General features: G+C 36.7%; 1 long non-coding RNA gene across 1 annotated transcript; it reads left to right on the top strand.

Moving 5' to 3' along the window:
- Positions 1–1125: 1125 nt before the first annotated feature.
- Positions 1126–8513, top strand: LOC128247618 (uncharacterized). The gene is made up of 3 exons (XR_008263986.2): positions 1126–1246; positions 3257–3434; positions 6546–8513. It is a non-coding gene; the product is annotated as an uncharacterized LOC128247618 (long non-coding RNA).
- The last annotated feature ends 9319 nt before the right edge of the window (positions 8514–17832 follow it).

Below are 17832 nucleotides of genomic sequence, written 5' to 3'. Positions count from 1 at the left end.
TGAATTATAGTCAACCAATCTCCATTCACAAGTTGTTAGTCAACTTGAGACATTACCTATATATATATATATATATATATATATATATATATATATATATATATATATATATATATAGGTAAGCATAAAGGTAAAGACCCCCTTCAGTCACAAATCATCTTGGGATTGCACCTAGAAAGTTCCCCTCCAAGGCACAAGTTCAAGCAAGACTGTTTGTGGAAGACCAGCAGTCGCCCATGCATACCCTCTCCACACCATTGATGTTGTCCAAGAAAAAGGCAAAGGCTGATACAGCTTGGCGCCAGTGACATCACAACTCATTTCTACAGCTGAGTGAACTGGAGCAATGTGAAATAAAGTGTCTTGCTCTAGAACACAACACACAGCCTGATCCAGGAATCAAACTAACAATCTCACAATTGTAAGCCCAATACTCTAGCCACTGAGCCATGCACCTTCTTTCATATATACACACACATAACTGATAGATGTAATGAATGCAGTAATTAGTTTTGATAGGAGAAAATTTTGTGGGACAGTGTGTTATGCACCAAATAAATCAACAAGTAAAAAACATCATTTCTTACTGATTTTATTTACCTGTCATAATTTGTCGTTAGGAATAGTATACAAAGATTGTAGCACTCTGCTGTTTTACAGTGGTAAGAGGATGTGAGTAACAAGGCTCACTCACTTTTGGTAATATTTATGTCAGTTGTAGGTGTCAGGAAGGGATAAGTGTGCTAGAAAGAAAAAGACATGCAGCATCTAAGAGTTAAAATGAACTGTCTGAAAATATTTGAAGAGGGTTTGAATTTATACGTGTTTGAAAGCTGGATGTTGGTCAGGATAACAAAAGGTGTTTATGTATGTTGAAGTGAATGTAACCTAAGATGTTCAGGAAAACAATAAGACTTATCTAAGTTGAATGTAGTATGACAGTTGGCTCTCATAAAATTCCAAGTGCTAACGCTGAGAACAATGGAGAGGAGATTGCAAAAAAAATCTAGACTAAGGTTTTAATTCTTGGCTTAGAACCCAAGAAATCGATCCATTTCATGTCTTGCACTGATGTAGTACTTTTTCAATAAAATCCTTTGTGATGTTGTTCTGAACCTACTTACAGCTACTTTCTTGTATCTCATCATGAAAAAAGGCAGTGAACCAGTGATTAGGTCTTTGGAATTTGTAACCAGTGGTTCACTGAATGAAGATATCATAAATCATAATAAAAACAATAAAAAGTGTAAGTATTGCTATTATCTTCCATCTGAAAGTCACATCTCTATACAGAATATAATAATCAGTATTTTAATAATCCAGCATTTCTTAATGTAAAGGAAACAATTTAATTTAAATATTTGGTAATATAAAACCAACATAAAAAAAAAAGGATTGTGGAGCTAAAAAAAATGTTCTCATCAGACATGACTTTCATAGTGTGATAGTTGACGAAACCTATTTATAACAGAGAAGTTTTTAAATCTGTTGTTGCAAACACAGAACTTCTTAAATCTGTAGCCACAATACAGGGCTCCTTAAATCTGTTTGTAGCTGTAACACTTCTTAAATTTGTTTGTAGCCACAACACAGAATTCTTAAATCCGTTTGTAGCAGCAATACAGAACTACTTGAATCCCCAATAACTCCCTGATTGTGAAACTTGTTTAGTATAACAGTTTATACATTCAAATATTTATTGAAGAATTTCATTATGTATACTACTTTTAGCTTACAGCTGCTCTGTGTATTAAATAAATTTCTTTGAAATTCAATAAAAACTTTGAACTTTTCCTCTACCTTTCAGTTTAGGACAATGTACAGTTGAATAATGACTGTAAACAGGCTCCAGTATATATATTCCCACTTATTGAATATCTGCCCTTGTTATTCATTTATTGTTATTACATTGGTAGCTAAAATTGGGAATTGATGATTATTTGAATGATAGTTTTGACTGGCAACCAGATTTGTTTTTGGTATGGAAACCAAACCTCCTTTGTGATGATTGCCAGTTAATATTCTTTCAAAAAGGAGATCATGCTCATATCTGTGTTGATATCTTGCCATTAAAAAAAAAAAACCTTCATAATGGCACAAGGTTTAAATTGCACAGCAATGTTATAATTGAGCTAGTTTTTATGCAGCAACATATTTAATTGAAAATTAATTTTCAATTGATCATCAATATACTTAAATACTATCAACACTTTTATAATTATTTCTGCCCTCTGATTAGTTGACCAACATCATTTGATAGCCGTCCACCTTCCTTTATATTTTAGAATTAATACAATTAACTTTGATGCCTTGTTGATTTGTGCAAGCTTTAATGAATTGCTGCACACTTCTTTGATGATGTCTTTACATGCAATCAATTCATCACATATCAGCACCACATCTTTTTGGGAAAGACAAAGACTTCATCACATACTGAGCTATCATTGTGTAAACCAAGCTGTTTAGAATTTTTTTTTCTCTTTCTAATGATAGTACTGCTGTACTCAGAAAGACCCATCTGTCACAGCCAGTGCCATATAAAAAGTACTTGTGCTGGTGCCACATAAAAAGCACCTAGTAAAACTCTGGAGTGGTTGATGTTAGGAACAGCATCCAGCTGTAGAAACCATGCAAGAACAGACAATGGAGCTCAGTGCAGCCCCTTGCCTTACCAGATCCGGTCAAACCATCCAACCCATGCCAGCATGGAAAATGGACATTAAATGATGATGATAATAGTAATACAGTAATTTACTGAAAAGGAAAACCCATTTAAAAGTGCTTGGCACTTGCTTGTTATTATCCAGAATTTCCTATGAAACAATATGAAAACTTATGACTTTGTATAAATATATATACAATATCTCTACTATTCTTCAGATTTCAATTTGCTCTTTCTCAAAGAATGTATTCTTTCTGTTAGATAATTCTTTGCAATGGCATCACCAACCTTACCATTCTCTACAATTTTACATTGATTCACTCATTTCATGACCACATCTATCACATATTCTCTGGGAATACAGCAGTCTTATTTCTTGACAGTTAAGTCTATATTAATCTTATTCTATTCTATAATTCATTATAGCACCCAAACAAAACACTGCCTGCTAATGCACTAGTAATTAATAAAATTCTTAATTAATTCTCAGTCAGTTATAATTTAAAATGACAATCTACTTTGCATGTACTTTTAGCTTTCATTGCTGTCTTTCTCTGCTTGACTTACATGGATACTTTCTATCTCCTCTTTTAGCTTTTTCTAAGGCGTTATAGTGGACCTGAATACTGCATACAACAAGCTCATTATTATTATCAAAAAAGCAGTGAGCTAGTAGAATTGTTAGCATGCCAGACATTTCATCTGTCTTTACGTTCTGAGTTCAAATTCTGCTGGAGTCGACTTTGCCTTTCATCCTTTTGGGGTCGATAAAGTAAGTACCAGTTTTGTATGGGGGGCAATGTATAAAACTTGCTGGCCCTATGCCAAAATTTGAAACAATTATTATTATTATGAAAGTAGTGAGCTGAGTGTTGTTAGCATGCTGGGCAAAATGCTTAGTAGTATTTCTTCTAGCTTTACGTTCTGAGTTCATATTCTGCAACGGTCAGCTTTACCTTTCATCGTTGATAAAATAAGTACCAGTTGAGCATTGGAGTCGATGTAATTGACTCTCCCCATCCCCCCAAATTTCAAGCCTTTTGTCTATATGAGAAAGAATTATTATTATTATTTTTTTCTTAAGCTGACAAATTGATAGTGGCATTTCTTCCAGCTTTATGTTCTGGGTTCAGGGTTAATAAAATAAGCACCAGTTGAGCACAGATGCCAATGTAATCACTAGCTCTAGTCATTACCAAATTTCTGGCATTGTGCCTATAGTAGAAAGGATTATTACTATTAAGGTGATGGACTGGCAGAATCGTTAGTGCATATATGGCTCTTTACATTCAGAGTTCAAATACCACTGAGATTAACTTTGTCTTTCATCTTCTCAAGGTTGATAGAATAAAGTACCACTCAAGTACTGGTGTTGTTGTAATCAACTAACCCCTACCCCAAATTTCCAGCCTTATTTCTATATTAGATAGAATTATTATATTTTGTCTCTTCGAAAGGGCTAATGAAAACAATAACATGTAACGCTGAAGGAATAACAAAGAAACGCCAAGTGTTGAATTATACAACTTTGTTCCAGTCTTGTCATAAGTGAAGGTAACTTCATGTCAAGGGAGATAACTGTGTAAATGCTGAGTTCCTACTTGACATTTACTTGAAGCTATTTTACAGCACTTTTTCTGCAACCCATATTTTTACTTTTCTCTCTCCATATTGTAGTCAAACTAACGACACACCCAACATATATTTTGGTTCTTCTCCTGTCTAAGAATCAAAGCATACATGGAAAAAAACGCAGAGTAAGAAGCCACTATTTTAGCCTAAATAAACTATATATACATGTACGGTTATATGTATGTGTATATATATATATAATCATTTTAACGTACATTTTTTTATGCTTGCATGGGTCAGATAAATTTGTTGAGGCAGATTTTCAACAACTGAAGGGTGGGGGGTAGCAGGGAACTGTACCAGGTAGCCAAAACGGAGGCCAGGCAGCAGTTATACATAGCCAAGGGCAAAGTGGAAAAGAAGTTTGCCAATGTCCAGCGACATGAGGACCAAAGAACTGAGGTATTTCGGATTGCAAAAGAGTGTGTGATAGAAAATTGTCGGCATGGATGATGGTGCACTTGCTTTTATTGATTCTGAAAAGAAAGAGGCTTGGAGAAGCCACAATGAAAGACCGCTGAATGTGGAGAATGAATATGAGGAGGAGAGCCTGCCAAATGTTGACCCAGTAGAGGGACCAGCTATCCGAATAGAGAGCTCCCTGGTAGATAAAGCAATTAAGGGTATGAAGTCAGGAAAGGACCCTGCCCATCAGGAATCACTGCTGAGATACTTAAAACATCTGGTGATGTGGGCTATGGCCTAGTCACCCACATTGTAAACCAGGTTGTTCATGATGGCATAGCAGCACCATAGTCAACTACTACAAGGGTAAAGGTGATGCTCTAGATAGAAATAACTACAGGGGTATCAAACTGCTGGATCAGGTGATGAAGGTCACAGAGGGTCATAGCCCATCTCATTAGAGAGGGAGTCTGCTTAGATGAGATGCAGTTTGGTTTTGTGCCAAGTAGAAGCACTACTGATGCCATATTCCTGGTTCGACAACTACAGGAGAAATACCTAGCTAAAGATAAACCCCTATACTTAGCTTTTGGACTTGGAGAATGCCTTTGACAGAGTCACCCGATCCCTTATCTGGTGGGTGATGCGGAAACTGGAGATTGATGAATGGTTAATAAGGGCTGCAGAGAGGCCGTTAGTAAGGTTAGGATTGGCAATGAGTATAGTGAAGAATTCCGAGTAGAAGTAGGGGGTCCACCAAGGTTCAGCCCTCAGTTCCCTTTTATTCATCATAGTCCTCCAGGCAATAGCAGAGGAATTCAAGACAGGTTGCCCCAGGGAGCTCCTCTATGCTTATGATCTAGCCCTCATAGCAGAATCACTACCAGAACTAGAAAAGAAATTCTGGGTGTGGAAGCAAGGTTTAGAATCAAAAGGCCTTAGAGTCAATGTAGCAAAGACCAAAGTTCTAGTAAGTAGGAAGGCGAACTCATCACACACACCCTCAGGTAGGTGGCCTGCTTTATCTGTAGAAAAGGTGTAGGTAGAAACTCCATAAGATGTACCCAGTGTAAGCTATGGACACATAAGAAGTGCAGCAACATCAAAGGAAGATTAACCAAGAAGATAGCTTTCGTGTGCGGTAGATGCACAGGGGCAATAACACAGATGCTTAGAAAACAGATTTCATCACACTCCAGGGAGAGAAACTGGAAGTAGTTGATAGCTTCCACTTATTAGGTGACCAAGTTAGCAGTGGGGGTGGATGCTCAGAGAGTGTTACCACTAGAATAAGAATAACCTGGGCAAAGTTTAGAAAGCTTCTACCCCTACTGGTGACAAAGGGACTTTTTTTCTCTCCTTGTTTCTTTCTGTGTTCCTTTTTGTGGAAGAGCGTAGGCTTGAAACATTAAAGACTTTTTCACTTCCCGAGCGTTATACTAATACATCTGTTTGTTTTCTACACCACTTGTCTTCGTCTTTTGTTTTTTTTTGTGAATTCTCCCTATATATGGATATGTATGTGTGTGTGTGTATATATAAATATATATATATATATTTGTATTTGGTTTGCAAGATTCTTTATGTGAATTCATGTGTTGAAGCATATTTTATTGTGTTATGGAGACTGATTCTGTTATCATCCCTTATTAATTAACACACTCACCAGTTCAATTTCCACTCATTTACATATTTATTTTTTCTAAAATTTCGCTACTTCTTGCAACCTCTTCAATAGTCGTCCACACATATTGGATATGTTTATCCTTATTGTATATTTTTCAAATAGAAAGTAAAATGTGGTAATAGTCTAGTTTTCCTCTATTTTACCAATTTTTGCTTTCAGGCACCTTGAGCAAGTATCCTTTGCTGTAGCCATGGTCCAACCAAAGCTTTGAGTGGATTTGGTATATGGAAACTGAAAGAAGCCCATCATGTATATGCATGTATGTGTGTCACTGTCAATCAAACAGTGTCATTCATTTCCAATATTCTGCAGAAAACATGGAGAAATATTACATTGTTTGAAGACAAGTGAGGGTTAGGAACAAGAAGGGCATGCAGCCGTAGAAAATCTACCTCAATAAACGTTCAACTCATGCAAACATGCAAAACATTAAAACGATGATGAACTCTATCGACTTTAATACAGTGTCTGTATTAAGGTCAATACTTCATCAAAACAATCAAATCAGATTTTAGCAAGGAGAGGTCATAGAATGCCAAGATAGTTCAGTTGTTGTGAAGAATGTAAAATCTAACATTTCTGGCGGCTCTTGCCCTTCAGCATAAAATAAGGATAGAGGTGTTGTTAACCTGGCTCTAGGCAATGAACAATGAGAGAAGATGCAGTGAAGGGCCTCATTAGTGTCCTCTCAGATTATGGATGTTAACAGGTCTTAGACCGTTTAGGATTTGTTTAATAGCATAGATGACCAAATCAATATGGTGCAACCCTGTAACAAGAGGTGATGCATTGGTTCTTTCAAATAAATTACATCACTTACTGAAGATTAAGAATGGTGTAAGCAGTAGTAGAACTGTAAAATTAATGAGTGTTTTGTGAGCTTCTGTGCTAAGTTTGATTTCACTTGATAGTGCGGCTCCTAGAACAATGGCTTCTGTGAAATGAACTTCAAAAGCAAGATAATATTCAGTAGAGCCACTACCAACCAAAGAAAGGATATTACAAATCAGCACACTGCTTGTTTATATTTATTGCAGTTTTATGGCTGTTATGATAAAGACATTTGATTCATGGGAAATAAAGTTGATGTTGTGAATAGTGTTTTAGCATTTGTGTAGTTAAATCTTTTTCTCTATTGAGAAAAGATAAACTACTTTTGCCATGTCCCTTATACATATTTGTATTTATATTTCAATTCAAGTATTTCATTAAACTGAATATATATATATACATATACATACAGTAATCCCTCGCCATATTGCAGTTTATTTAAGCTTATGTTGATTAAGCCCATCCCCATTAGCTTCCCCCTCTATTTTCATTTCTTTTTCTGTCTTATGTCACCACATATCACATTCTAAGGTCACTGGAACACTTTTGCTGGCTAGCATATGGTTTGTGGCATTCTCGTACCACCCATATCACTAGTATTATTATTCTTATTTCTATTTTCATTTCATCACCATCTGTGGTAGTGTTTTGCATTTATAATAAAATAAATATATACGAATTATAAAAATAAAAAAATATCCAGTATTGTTTCTACTTCGTGGATTTTCACCTATCGCAGGGTAGTTTGGAATGTAACACCTGCGATAGTCGAGGGATTACTGTGTGTTTGTATATATATTGATAGAAAAGGTAAGACAACAAAAGAAAGAAAGAGACCTCGATATTACCCATGCTAGCATGGAAAGCGGACGTTAAACAATGATGATGATGTTCCCGTACCATCTCCATTTGCAATGCCAGTTTACATGAAAATTCTAAATGAAAAATCATGTAATATTTTCAGTTTTAGATATTGGAGTATATATACATTTGTAACTAATAATTTGTTGTTGGCACTCCGTCGCTTACGACGTCGAGTATTCCAGTTGATCTGTGACAAGGCTGACCCTTTGAATTACAGGCGCAACAGAAACAGGAAGTAAGAGTGAGAGAAGGTTGTGGTGAAAGAGTACAGCAGGGTTCGCCACCATCCCCTGCCGGAGCCTCATGGAGCTTTAGGTGTTTTCGCTCAAGAAACACTCACAACGCTCGGTCTGGGAATCGAAACCTCGAGTCTGCTGCCCTAACCACTGGGCCATTGCGCCTCCTGTAACTAATAATTAAAGATGTGTTAAAGAATTTTCTTTGTCTCCTTCTTTTCATTGGCTTATATATATATATTTCTAGTAGAGTATTTCCAGAGAAGCATTCAACCCAAGTTCTCGGCTATCAACAGTGTCCCTGTTTTTCTGTAGTCCCCTTTATAGGGTTGATATATCTATATTACTAGCTAAGTATTAATTTTCTTGTAACTATACCAGTGCTTTTAAACATTCTGAAATTTTAAATTTCAAATTTATTTTTTCTATAGTTTCTCTATTTTATTTGTCTTCAATTCACTTAAGCTATATTAGCTCAAAACTAACATATTTTATGAATTTCTTGACTACTTTTCAGTTAAATTCTAAATTCTAGGTTTCTGCTTTAACTCTTTAGAACACGCCCATCCCCATTAGCTTCCCCCTTTTTTTCATTTCTTTTTCTGTCACCACATATCACATTCTAAGGTCACTGGAACACTTTTGCTGGCTAGCATGTGGTTTGTGGCATTCTCATACCACCCTTTTAACTAGTATTATTATTCTTATTTTTTTTTCATTTCATCACCATCTTCTCACTATAAGTACTCTGGCAATCGTTGTTGTTATTGTTATCAATTTCATCTGTCTTTTGTCTGTTTAATGCCACTAGTGGTAAACTGAAATAATTTTTCACCCATCAAATGAAATTTGACACCAGTGACAATGTAGTTCTGACCAACCATTCTGAGAATCTTTCGTCCAAATACACTGATTAACTATATATTGTCTTTTCCTCATTTCTTCATAGCCTTAGCCTCCTCCCACTCTTCATTCTTCTTCATATTCTTCCCCTTCATCCTTCTTGCATGATCTCTACTAATTATTCACCCACTAACCATACTTTTATTTACTTTTTGTTTCCTCCTAGTATAAACAAAAACAGAATGTCTGGAAGATGCATGATGGATGAGCACATCTTTTATGCAAGTCTGAGGAAGTGCTACTCTAATGTCTAAAGCCACAAATATTATGTAAATTTTCACTTCAAATATTGTGTAAACTGATGTTACAAGCAGGGTTGGTACAGAAACAGTTGTAACTAATCATTAAAGATGTGTTAAAGTATTTCATTGTTTTACTATTTGGATCACACACACACACACACACTTGCTCACTCGCTCACTCACTCACTCACTCACAGTGTCTCATTAGTGGAAGGAGCTAGACTAATCTTTGAACAAAGGGAATTTATAAAAGGTTACTGGGAGTGTTATGGAAATGAGATGTAGGGAATTCTTGCCAGGGCAGAAGGGGTTACAAACATAAACAGAATGCTTTGAGAAAATCATTTCTGTAGTGGTGGGTGAGCCTTCTCGAGCACAGCCAATCATTAATCATCTCAATCATTTGTCATCTCCACAAGGCCCAACATCTTCAGATCAGCTTTCACTATTTCATCTCATGTCTTCCTTGGCCCTCTTTCAGAAATTCTCTTCATTTTGAGCAGCCAGCATGTTCCTCACTCTTGCACATTACTAGATTCATTCCTCTCTAGTCTTTGCGTTGCCTCTGTATTCAGTGCCCATATTTTTACTGCCATGCGGTATTGCTGCTCATACACTGGCATTATACAATCTACCTTTCATTTGGAAACTTTTTGTTGCCAACAGAGGTTATAGCTCTCTGAGTTTCCTCCATCTTATTCTATAAACAATACTTTCAGAGCATCCTCCTCCACTGCTAATTAGGTCACCTAGATAACAATCTGTCTACTACCTCCAGGGAGCCTCCTATGCATTCAAGAAAATCTACTTCCTTCATCTCTTTGATATTCATTGTTCCTGTGCACTTTCCACATACAAAGACTATCTTCTCCATTAGCCTGCTTGTGTGTCCATAGTTTGCATTGCACTTGGTATACCTTATGAATTTCCACTTACATCTTTGCTACATATCAAGCAGGGTCATTTACCTGAAGTGGGGAGAGTCCTGTCTGTTTTCCTACTTACTAGAACTTTGATTCTAGGTTTTGCTTCCCCACTTGGAATTTCTTTTCTAATTCTATTATAGATTCCACTATGAGAATGAGGTTGTCAGCATCTAGTAGTTCCTAGGGGCAACCAGTCTTAAACTCTTCTGTTATGAGCTGGAGGACAATGATGAATAAGACATAGGTTGAGAACCAATCCCTGGTGAACTCTTACTTGGATTCTGAATTCATCACTAAACTCATGACTTGTATGACTTTCACAATGTCTACTCCTAACATCCTCAGAGACCACCAGATCATAGAATAAGGGATTCTGTCAAAGGCTTTCTCCAAGTCAACAAATGCCGAGTACAATGGTTTAATCTTAGCTAAATGCTTTTCCTGTTGTCTTACTAAGAAAATGCGTCTGTAGTGCTTTTCCTTGACACAAAACCAAACTGCATCTCATCTAGTCTAATTCTATTCCTAATTAACTGGGCTATAACTCTCTCCATTACTTTCATGACCTGATCCAGTAGTTTAATATGTTTGAAGTTACTTTTAGCTTTGTAACAGCTGACTATAATGCTGTTAAACCAATCATTGAGTATAACATACAAGTGACTAGACTGTAACCTACTTTGCTAGATATTTTCTGTGGTAATTCCTGGTGAACCAGGGGCTTTCTCTGTCTTTATATCCTTAATTGCTGTATCTATCATGCTGCTGGTCCCTGTGCTGGATCAACATTTGGAAGACTCTTTCTCCCATGGACTTTCCACATTTAATAGCCTTTCACAGTAACACTTTGATGCCTCTCTCTTTTCAGAATCACTAAATGTAAGCATGTCTTTATCCATCCATACACACTTCTCTTCCACTATATCTTAATTCTCTATTATATACTATCTTGCAATTTGGACTATCTCACATAAGATATTGACAAATCTCTTACTTTCTGCTTGTGCCCTTGCTAAATAAACCAGTCACCTAGCTTCCCTTCAAGCTACCTCCATATTTCCACTCTTTTCAAACCTGTCTCTTCTCTTTTATTGCTCTGTCTACCTCACTGTTCCACCATGTCACTCATAATAGATTGTCTTTTTAGAACTTCCAGTTGTCCTCACTGTTTTATGTCTGTGCTTCCTCCTCTTTTTCATCAAATGCTCCAATTAGAACATCTCTAAATCTTTGATTGTTCAAGGAATCCTTAAGCTTCCATTTCCCCCTTTTCTAAATTGGCTTGCCTATCTGAGTCCTCACCCTAAACCTAAAATCACTAACATTTTGAGTTGTGCATTTTTCACCAGATGACTTCATATTTACAAGTATCTGCCTCTCTCTATTTCTGGTGATAGGAAATTAAGTGGCTGGCTGGCCAGTCCCCTGAAGTTGCAGATCAGTAAATCATTTGCATTACTGAACTTGAACAGCCTGGTTCCCTATTCATTTCTAACTACAAAGCTGTATCCTCCATGCACACCATGAAATTCATTGGCGTGTTGGCTAACATGTCCACTGAAGTCACCAACCACAATAATAAAGTCATTGTCTTGCATCAAGGTAATCTGTAAAAGGAAGTCATAGGCTTTCTGTTCATCTACCAGCTCAACATATGGGGCATGTGCAGATAGTATTAGCTTAACAAGCTTATCACACACACTGACTACTTTGATCACTTTATCAACCCATTTCCCTGCTAAAAGTATACCTACACCCAGAAGAATTTGCATCTGTTCCTTGCTATGAACAGTCTAGCTGAGGCTCCCCTCCATTATATCCTTTGTACATCACACATCTACATGCCTCTGCTCTAGCATTTCAATAATCTTACCAGATTTACCTTTTGTTTCACCAACATTGATTGTTGCTGCTCTAAGAGTGAACAGGTCAGTTGCAGACTGCCTTCAGCATTTGGAAAAAATGCTTTTTGCAAGCACTTGACTGGTGGCCATTGTTCTTTGTACATGTCAGTGGAACATGGATTTGCTACTTCATGAATTGACATTTCTTTCAGTCCCACAAAGTCTTCATGGATAAGCAGCTGAATGCAAGGAGGTGGAGCATGGAAATTTGTTTTAACTATCAGACAGTTAAAAATTCCCATGCCCTATCTATATTATTAGTAGTAACAGTCATAGTAATGATAAATAGCTTTAATTTCTGTCAGTTATCATGTAGCCCATGATTTTTTAAAATATATTTTTGAAGAGGCATGCTTTTCAATCAATTTCCCTTCCTTCTGCCCATCACCACTGCACGTTTGCATGTGCACTTGTATTGGTATATCTTTATAAAGGTAATACATAGATGACTACATAGTGATCTGTGCAGTTTTATATATGGGTATATATTGTATGTTTCCCTCATGAAGGTGTGTAGCTTAGTGGTTAAGGCATTCAGCTTATTATCGAAAGGTTGTGAGTTCAATTCCTGGCAACGTGGTGTGTCCTTGAGCAAGATACTTTATTTCACGTTGCTCCAGCTCACTCGGCTGGCAAAAATTAGTACCAGTATTTCAAAGGGCCAGCCTTGTCACACTGAATCTCCCTGAGAACTATGTTAAGGGTGCATGTGTCTGTAGAGTGCTCACCCACTTACACATTAATTTCATGAGCAAGCTGTTCCATTGGTAGTATCAGCTGAGACCCTCGTCGTCATAACCGATGGAGTGCTCCTATTTATTTATGTTTCCCTCACACTCCACCAGCTCTGATCAACCATTACTCCAAATTGCTCTCCAGATCCACACATGACCACTGTCAGGAAATACAGCAAATCTGGACTCATCAGAGAATATGACAGTGTCCCAAAATGCTAGTGGCCTCTCCACCATCTCACTGGCCCCATCTTTTCTCTGCTTGATGTTGGCTGGTCAAAGAAGTGGCTTCCTTCTTGCTGCTCTACTATAGTAACCAAGTTTGTGGAGATACCTGACAGCTGTTCTGGGACTGACATCAACTTGTTCTGCTCTCTCAGAAGTCTTGCAATGAGGATTATCCTCCACACTTCTCTTAACAAAGAGAAGGGTCCTGTCAGAGGGCCCTGGTTGATCTGGCCTCCTTCCACTCTCTGGTGAATTGCACAATCACTCTGTTAACTGCAGAAAGTGGGATCCAAAAGTTTTCTGTGATTTTATGCTATGTCCACCTTCAGAATGACCCACAATATGGCTTCTTTGAAATTCAGACAGTTCCCAGGCTTCTTTTGTACATGGCATGATTAAACAGTCACATAGAGAACTTAAAACATAAAAATGTCGATTAATAAAAAATATAAACCTTTACAAGTTAGGATAGACATAAAATAATGTTTTATGGGGTGCCTATTAACTTCTGTCATGTCTGTGTATATATACACACACACACACACACACACACACACACACACACAGAGGCATAGGCATGATGTATGCTTAAGAAGCTCACTTAACAACTACAGGGTTTCAGGTTCAAACCCACTTGCGGAAGTGTCTTCTACTAAAGCCCAGGACCAACCAATACCATGTGAGTGAATTTGTTGAACAGAGAAACTGTGTAGAAGCCCATTGTATGTGTGTGTATATATGTATGTATGTGTGTATATAATCATCATCATCCTTTAATGTCCGCTTTCCATGCTATATATGTGTATGTATATCTGTGTTTGCATTTGTCCTCTCCACCACTTGACAACTGGTGCTGGTTTGTTTATGTCCACAAAATTTATTCTATCAGTTTCTTTTGCTGAAGGGCTAAGTACCAGGGTCAATTTTTTCATTGCAACCCTCAGGCTGGAACTTTTTATATATGTGTATCCTATGTATATATATGTGTGCATATTATATATACGTATATATTATTGTGGAAATATATGTATGTATATCTTTCATTGTTTTTAATGTCCTTTTTTCCATATTTGCATGGGTCATCCAAAGTTTGATTTTCTACAGCCAGATGTCCTTCCTGTCAGCAACTCTCACCTGTTTCCAAGTAAGGTAATATTTCCCTATCACAAAACGTTTTTGAAGATTATCTATATATATATATAAAATTGAGAATGTATGTCTGTGTCTGTGTGAATCCCTAAAACTCCAGAACTACACGACCAATTTCATTCAAATTTTATGCATGCCTTACTTAGGGTCCTGGTTGTGTTTTAGTAAAAAAAAAATTCAAACTTCTTGCATACTTCCAGCCCACAGCAACATCATATCTCCTCCACTATTTAAGTATTACGTGTCAAAAGTGAAACAAAAACACTCATGTCATTTGAACCGGAATCTCAATAACATTGTTATTATTAAATTTATGCATTTCTAATCAATTTGGAGGTATTTGCTATCGAGTTGGAGATTTTTAACAATGCATTTGGTGATTATTTGCTTTATTTCGCAGGCAAAATTCACAACTTAGAATAAAAGAATAAAATTATTATTTCATTCAAAAATTGATGAGCTTTGTTTTTAGTGATGACTTGAAATGGTAAATATTTTTTCTAACTGTATTTGCTTGAAAAAACATACTTTTCTTTATATTAAGCAATTCATTATAATTACTTTTATGATGTGCCTAAATAAAAACCATCGTTATAGATCAGCATTTCTCAACCTTTTTCGCGATTTGGCTTCCCTTGGACATTGAAAAGATTTATTTCGGCTCCCCTGTGTTGATGAAAAATTTAATCCAGCTTCCCATGTATCTGAGATAGACCGGCCGGCCCATGACAAATCTGACAAAAGGGGGGACCCGCAGAGCTACCAGCTCATGAACTGCATCTGAAAGTTGGCACGCCAATCATGCTGCTAAGGAATTTAGATGCTCCATTAATGTGCAATGGTACTCGGATGATTATCAAAAAATTGTGCTCCCGAGTTCTGTAGGCAACTTAAATGAACCGGCCGCTGGCTAAGACATACTTATAACTTCCATGTCCCTTACCCACTCCGATACGACCTACAAGTTTAAACAGATGCAATTTCCCATCAAACTCTGCTTTCCCATGACAATCAACAAGGCGCAGGGACAATCAGTGCAAGTGGTTGGTTTGAATCTGACAGAGCAAGTATTCTTACACGCACAACTGTACGTTGGCTATCCCCATGGTCTTTCTATTTGTGTACCCGAGGGAAGGACGAAGAATGTTGTCTACCAAGAGGTTCTCCAATGATAACAACAGCAACTTCAACTGCTCCAATTTCAACTCCGCAATTTTTTCATCGTCCTGCCAGCCCACGTAAGTCCAGTCTTGCTTTGCTCTCCTTACTAACTCACCATGACATTCTTTTTTTTCTACCAAGATCCGTCGCCCAAACACCACTTCGTATCCACTTCTTCCTCTTTTTTATGTCTTCCCGTCGTTCTCTGACCAGGTGAAACTGGGCTTAGCTGCTAGTTGGAAATAAATGACAGCTTCTATGACAGTGACACTCATTTACAATTATCATGCAATATCAGTACCAAAACAAGGAGACACTCACACACACACATGTACACGTACAATGGGCTCCTTTCAGCATATATATATATATACACACACAGAAAGTGCAAGAGGTAATTGAAGACATATTTGGTAATTTAATAAAACAACTCTAACCAAGCAAAAACCAAATATGTTTTAATATAAATTTGTGCACATATTCTCAATAAGCTTTCTTATAAGATTATTCTATGAATGTGTCTTCAACTTATCTAACTGCATAATGTGGAACTGGAATTGTTGACATGCCTATAAATGATTCTAATTCATTTCAGACCTCACCTGGACACTGGCAGCTTTTAATGATGCTATGATATTGTGAGCTTGTTGATTAGTCTCCATATCAACAACACTCCAAAAAAGACTTCAAACATAATAGTCCATGGGATTTAAATCCTGCAAGTTTGGAAGCCACAAGTTTGGTGTTACAACATTATAATGATCGATCATAAAGCTTGTCTAACATCCATTCTTTAGCTACATGGACTCTGTGAGAAGGTGCTAATTTTTGTTGAAGACCACAAATGGTCTTGCATTGCATACTTCATCCATCTAGGGCCTAACAACTGTTTCCAGCTGCATTAATTCTAAGACACTGTGGAAAGATGTGAGGTGCTAAGACATGACCTTCATTACTCACCAACTCCTAAATCTATCACAGTTGCTAGAAACTCAATTTGCATCACTCTGGGGACATCAGAAGGATCTGCACACATTTATCCTGTTATAACAACAATGACTTCATGTCTTTTTATTTCTTGTGTTAGTATTTTATCTTCTATGGGGAAATGAAAAGAAATAAAAAAAAAAAACCTTTTAATTGGTTTCAAAAAATATACAGATAACTGTCTTCAACTATCACGTGCACCCCACCCATATATATATATATATATATATATATATATATATATATATATATATATATATACACACACACACTCATTCATGGAATTCACCTGTATATAGTAAATAAGCCTTTATATATTAGAATTTTCTATCAGCTCTCTTGGTAGCGGTGGTAGTTTTTTTTGTTTTTTTTTTTATGAATGCATACATGTTTAGTGAAGAGGATTTACTACATATTACAGCCATAAGGTTTCTCTTGTACAAATACATTTATGTACAGTTAAGGTGTTTCTGTGAGGGAATGATTTATCACAGACATCACACCAATCTCATATGGTTTCTCTTCTGAACATTTGTGAGTAATTAAGTGTTCATTTCAAAAGGAGAATTTACCACATATATCACAAGACAATTTTCTTATATATGAATACATTGATGGGTAATTAATTTATCTTTTGGAGAATACGCTGGTGAGTAATTTATCTTTTGGAGAGAGTGACTTACTACAGATATGACAGTGGTTCTTCTCCTGCATAAATAGATTTATGTTTTGTTATGTTGCTACATTGAGAGAATGACTTAACACTGATATATGGTGTTATGAATGACTAGTAATTCCTGGCTCAAAGAAACTAATTTCCAATCATAGTCCAAAATAGTAAAGTGTCATATAGTGCTATCCACAATATTCTTGATTAAACGTATGTTATTCAAAATGGCTACTCTCTCTCCCTTATTATCAAATGTGCATTCCCTTTATGCCAAGGGAAATCACAGCACAATTTGTATAACATTCACCCCCCCCCCTCCTTAAAAATATTTCTAGCTCAAGCCTTTCTGAATTCTTTGAGATCAATGCAGTTGAGGGGATTCTTCTTCTTGTTTTAGAGGGTTATCTCTAAGAGGTGAAAACATTTCAGTTAGATTTCTGTCTTGCTCTTGAGGGACCACAAATGTCTGGGTTAATTCATCAGTAGGGTTCATTTTCCCCAGTGATGCCAAGTGTTTTGTGGATACTGTGGTTTCACGGCTGTCTGGCCAACAAACGTGAGTGTATTGGGGATTGGCTTTGATTAAATCAACTTGGTTAACAATAGGGTCA

The sequence above is a fragment of the Octopus bimaculoides genome, chromosome 4 (genome assembly GCF_046866305.1).
Source record: "Octopus bimaculoides isolate indiv1 chromosome 4, ASM4686630v1, whole genome shotgun sequence".
NCBI lineage: Eukaryota > Metazoa > Mollusca > Cephalopoda > Octopoda > Octopodidae > Octopus > Octopus bimaculoides.
The sequence above is the reverse complement of the archived record's forward strand: the minus strand, read 5'-3'. Positions and strand labels throughout refer to the sequence as shown.